Below are 6,120 nucleotides of genomic sequence, written 5' to 3'. Positions count from 1 at the left end.
CTATTAATTAATTTAATAGTTGATTTAAGGGTTTTTTTTATTGATAAATCCAATTTAGAGGTGTTCTAACCCAATAAGTCAACCAAGAAAAATTAGAACCTTATTAGTCCTATGCATTTATATTTTTATTTCATGAGGTCATTTTTTTCCTGATTTATGTTGTTTATTGGACTATTATACCTTTATGTCTATGGTTGATATGTATTACATAAAAAAATGATATACACATTTCTTTTTCGTTACTACCTCTATTTTGGTAGTTACCATTATTCGCATTTTTCTTTTTGATCAGTTTCATTCACATTTGTGGTATTATTTCATTGTGCTAGGGTTTGAAACTCTTTATTTGGTAGGATTTAGAAACTTTAGTTTACACATAGTGGTGAAACAATATTATGTTCCTTTATTGTTGTAGTAAAACTTTGTGTTCCTCTATTATCACTTTGTGTTTGAAGTTCTGTGTTCGTCTATTGTTGCTCTATTTTAAAACTCTATATTTCTCTATTATTGTAAGGCAAAACTCGGTTTATGTCCAATTAATTTTGTTACAAACATATTCCTCAAAGGTGGGTTTGGTTTTGGATTGATGTAATGATGAAATTGCATAGATTGTTAATTATAGTGATAATGATAAAGATGGTGATGAAGATGATGACGTAGGTGATATTTTCTTATTTTTAGAGTGATTGAGGTTTTTTTTTTTTTGAATTTCTAATTCTATTGTTGCCATTGTTTCTATTTTTTTGGTCAATTAGTGTAAATGTTCACATTTCACATTGTTTGAAAGTCTGAGAAATAAGTGTTAAAATATAAATACGGACATAATTATATATTTTACAAGATGAAAATGTTCACATATCATTGGTTATTTGTTTGAACAATCATTTTTTTGTTACCATTAAACAATTGAAATAGTTATTTTTTTTCTTTCAATTTGTTTCATGTTGTGTGTGAATGTTCATATTGATATGAATTTAGTTTTTCTAAGATTAGTTGTATGTTAATTATTGTTGGACAATCTTCACTGTATTTAAAAGATTTAATTCTATTGTGTACACAACAACAAATAGAATTTAAAGAAATAAAGAAAAGGAGAGAATTTGTTTGATTACAAAAATCAAACTCGAAATAAAAATAAATAAATAAAAACAGATTTTATTTTGTTACAAAAACAAAATTAAAATCTGATTTAGATAAATAAAAACAACACTGAAAATAAATTAAATAACTTACTTGATTTAATTTCTTTAAATTATTTTCTGATCAAGTCCAGTGTTTGACACTGTGTCCTTAAGACAGATTCGTCCTCTCCACGGTGCTTTCAGAATTTGGACGTCTATCTCCCAGGATGAAATGATCTACCACAAACAATAGCAGCACTACAAATTGTTTGCCTTACGAACACACTAAGTGTTTACACTCTTTCTTTCGGAAATAAAATGCAGCAAGATGAAGAATATAAATAGCAGAAGTGAAATACGAAATTTCTGAATAAAATCCAAATGGGAGGCTAGTCTATTTATAGATGTTAAGGTGGCTTTTCGTTTTGAATTGAACAGGTATGAAACCTGTTAGATTCAAATTTAAACAGATTTTGAATCTGTTTATTCAAACAGATAGAAACGGGAAGGGCCCTGTTTGGATGAACAATAAATCCAAAACTGTTTAATTCTGTTTGAAAACGGGAAGGGCTCTGTTTGGATGAGCACTAAATCCAAAACAGTTAATTCTGTTTGAAAACCGGGAAGGGCCCTGTTTGGATGAACAAAAAATCCAAACTAAATTAATTTGAATTCTGGATTTTATTTTAATAAAAAATAAAATTAAATTCAAATGTTTTTGGCCCAAAAAGATTAGAAGCCCAACCCAACCACACACCACGCACCCGTGCCCAAGCCCAAGCCCAGCCCAGCCCGCCCGCCCGACCGGACGGACGGCGGCGGCGGCGCGCGCGCGTGTGGTGATTTTTGGGTCCAATGGGTCTAGCCCATTTTGCCCATAACCTCTCCCTCTAAAACACTTGGGTACCCCTTGGGGCACACCCCAAGTATCTCACCCTAAGCCTTATAAACCCTTTCAAAACCTCCCACCAAATTAACATGAGACAAGCCAATTTACAACCTTAAGGAATTTCCACCAAAACTCCATTTCCATGGAGCACACTTTGGCTTCAATTTCCCATTCACTCGGTAATGGTTTTGAGCAACCAAATATACCACGTGAATCACAACGCGGCATAGAACGCGTTACCACTTTGACCTGAGTAAATCGACACTCGGGGCCCACCTAAAAAATAGACCGAACTTAGGAAAAAATTCTGGTTTTATCCAGAATTTTATAACCATTTCCAACAATCCCCCACATGAATGGAATTTGATGACAACGGAAATGCAACAATATGCAGACTTAAACGAAAGAGTATAAGTCGAAAATATCTTGCATCAGGATAGGTAGTTTTCGGCTTTGAACCTTCCCTAGTGATAACCTATCGGACTTACTGGCTAACCAATGGACGCGATGCCTTGAATTGTTCAGCCGTTTGTGTAAGCCAAGACAATAGATTTCACACAAAATATCTTCTAACACATCGTGGTTCTCACTGTTGTGTTCATTTTGGCCTTGAACGCACCTAGTTTTCATAAGTGTTTCTAGAGAATTTAGCCTCTTCATTCTCATAGAACCGGCCCCAGTTCAACACTCATATAGGTGATTCTTATTGTGAGTATCTCTTTATACTCGTCTTGATTTTATGCCTTAATCAAGATATAAGTAATCATTAAAAGCAAAGCTTATCCTTATACCCCTGCAGACAACATATGTTGCAGATATCACTCTCACCATAGGAATGGGTAGGAATTTTAATCCCTTGGTGATTTCTGGTGAGCCATACATAACTTAGTTGTCCCTTTGAACTTAGTTCTTGGGATCTCCAGTCATATAAGTAGGGTTACCATTATGACGACTCTTATGTAATAGGCTTTAATCCCATCCCCTTCGATGAACTATACACTAGCTCTTTTGTCAAACCTTTTGTTAACGGATCCGCAATATTCTCTTTAGATTTTATATAATCTATTGAGATTATTCTGTTTGACAACAATTGCCTTACGGTATTATGTTGACGACGTATATGTCGTGACTTACCGTTATATATGTGATTCTGTGCCCTGCCTATTGCAGATTGACTATCACAATGAATGCAAATAGCTGGCACAGGTTTTGGCCACATTGGAATGTCTTCTAAGAAGTGACGAAGCCATTCTGCTTCTTCACCTGCTTTGTCTAAAGCAATGAACTCGGATTCCATTGTGGATCGTGCGATGCAAGTTTGTTTCGTGGACTTCCAAGAAACAGCAGCGCCTCCTAGAGTAAAGACATATCCACTAGTGGATTTTGAATCTTTAGTATCCGATATCCAATTGGCATCACAATAACCTTCGAGTACTGCTGGATATCGAGTAAAGTTCAAACCATGATCACGAGTAAATCTTAGATATCTAAGAACTCGAATGATCGCTTTCCAATGGTCTTCTCCAGGGTTACTAGTGTACCTACTCAATTTACTTATAGCATAAGTTATATCAGGACGAGTACAATTCATTAGGTACATTAGGCTTCCAATGATTTGGGAGTATTTTAACTGAGACACTGCATCACCTTTATTTTTCGATAAATAAAGACTGATGTCTACAGGTGTTCTAGCTAAATTCAAATCATCCTTGATAAATTTATCAAGAATTTTCTCAATATAATGAGATTGAGATAATGCATATCCGTCAGATGTTTTAGTAATTTTCATTCCTAATATAACATCTGCGACCCCCATATCTTTCATATCAAATCTTTTGTTAAGCATCTGCTTAGTTGATTTGATCATGTTTTGACTGCTTCCAATGATAAGCATGTCATCCACATAAAGACAAACTATGACATATCCTTGGTCAGTGTTTTTAACATAGACGCATTTGTCACATTCGTTTATCTTAAACCCATTAGTAAGCATTGCATGATCAAATTTTTCATGCCATTGCTTAGGTGCTTGTTTTAATCCATAAAGGGATTTTACAAGTCGACAAACTTTCTTTTCTTGCCCTGATACTACAAACCCTTCGGGTTGTTCCATATAGATCTCTTCATTTAGATCACCGTTTAAGAAAGCTGTCTTAACATCCATTTGATGTATTTCTAAATTAAACAACGCTGCTATAGCAATAAGCATGCGAATGGATGTTATTCTTGTCACAGGGGAATATGTGTCAAAATAATCCAGACCTTCCTTTTGTCTGTAACCTTTAACAACAAGTCTTGCTTTATACTTGCCAATTGAACCATCTGCTTTCATTTTTCTCTTGAATATCCATTTATATCCAAGAGGTTTAGAACCTGGTGGAAGATCCACCAATTCCCAAGTATGATTTTGCATAATGGATTCAATTTCATTATTAACAGCTTCTTTCCACAAAGGTGCTTCAGGACCTATCATTGTTGCCTTAAAGCTTTGAGGTTCATTTTCTAACAAGTATGTCAGAAAATTTGGACCAAAGGATTTTGATGTTCTTGCTCTCTTACCTCGTCTTGGTTCATCATTAGTTAAATCCTGCTGGTCGAGACTATTATTAGTCTCTTTTGTTTGATTGTCATTAGTTTCTTGACTTTGTGTACAATCAGAAGTTCTTTTCTGTGAACTTAATTCCTGTCATTTCTTGTAAAGAAAGACATGTTCAAAAAACACAGCATTCCTTAACTCTATAATAGTGTTCACAGTTATATCAGGTATTTCTGATTTATAAGTCAGAAACCGATATGCACTACTATTCTGAGCATAACCAATAAACACACAATCTACTGTTTTTGGTCCAATCTTAGTCTTTTTAGGAACAGGTACTTCAACTTTTGCCAAACACCCCCACACTTTTAAGTATTTGTAGGAAGGTGGTCGACCTTTCCACAATTCATAAGGAATGCTTTTGGTTTTCTTGTGGGGTATTCTATTAAGAATAAAATTAGCAGACAATATTGCTTCCCCCTACAAGTTCTGTGGTAAGCCTGGACTTAGTAACATGGCATTCATCATTTCTTTTAGGGTTCTATTCTTCCTTTCAGCAATTCCATTTTGCTGTGGAGAATAAGGGGCTGTAGTTTGGTGAATAAGGCCATGTTGTGCACAAAATTCATTTAATGGTGCATCATATTCACCACCCCTATCACTTCTAATATAAATCAATGAATTTTAAAACAAATTCAAGAAAAAACCAAAATAATTATGACTACTCAAGTCAGAATTAATGTTTTGACAAAATCATATCCTCATAAAAATTTTGCCTAAGAATCAAACAATTCAAAAACCCATTTGATTGTATACATTCTTGCAACTCAATAACAAATAAATGTCACTGTCATAAAAATATTTGTGACAGAAGAAAATTAAATTATCTCAACTAATGCAAGAGATACACCCCCATATTAATAAAATGGTTCATGGTTTAACAAATTCTACTACGCAAGTAAAATAATTATTAATGACATCTCATGTCACATAATTCAATAATCAACATAAAAATTTCTTAAATTACTTCCCAATTAAACAGACCGATATAATTACATACATCTTCATGTTTAAATTTCTTTGGTGTTTAAACACCCATTCAAAATTGATTAGAAATATTCAAATTAACCTGCTTATGTCCTAAGTCGACATAACAATTTATCATTCCAAATCACTTGAAATTATTGTTAAGAAATAACTTGAGTTGATATCATACATGCATATCAAACGTATCAACTAAAAATAATGAATCAACAAAATAAATTAATCATGCACGATCCCATCACTTGCATCATGAAATAAAAGGATTCTCAACTCATAAATAAAATCCAACGCATTTAAACTTTAAACTTTAAAATCATGAAACAAAAGGATTCTCAACTCATAAATAAAATCCAACGCATTTAAACTTTAAACTTTAAAATGGAAAAACTTACTTTCATTTAATAAGTTTGATTTGTACATAAATAAACAAATTAAATATGCATTAAAATGCTCTTCTGAATATATATATATATATATATATATATATATTTTCCGACTCAAGTGCAGAAACAATTCAAGACTATAAATCC

This window comes from Camellia sinensis, chromosome 1 (genome assembly GCF_055761805.1).
Source record: "Camellia sinensis isolate YWXY chromosome 1, ASM5576180v1, whole genome shotgun sequence".
NCBI classification, from domain to species: Eukaryota; Viridiplantae; Streptophyta; class Magnoliopsida; order Ericales; family Theaceae; genus Camellia; species Camellia sinensis.
This window is presented reverse-complemented; position numbering follows the sequence as displayed.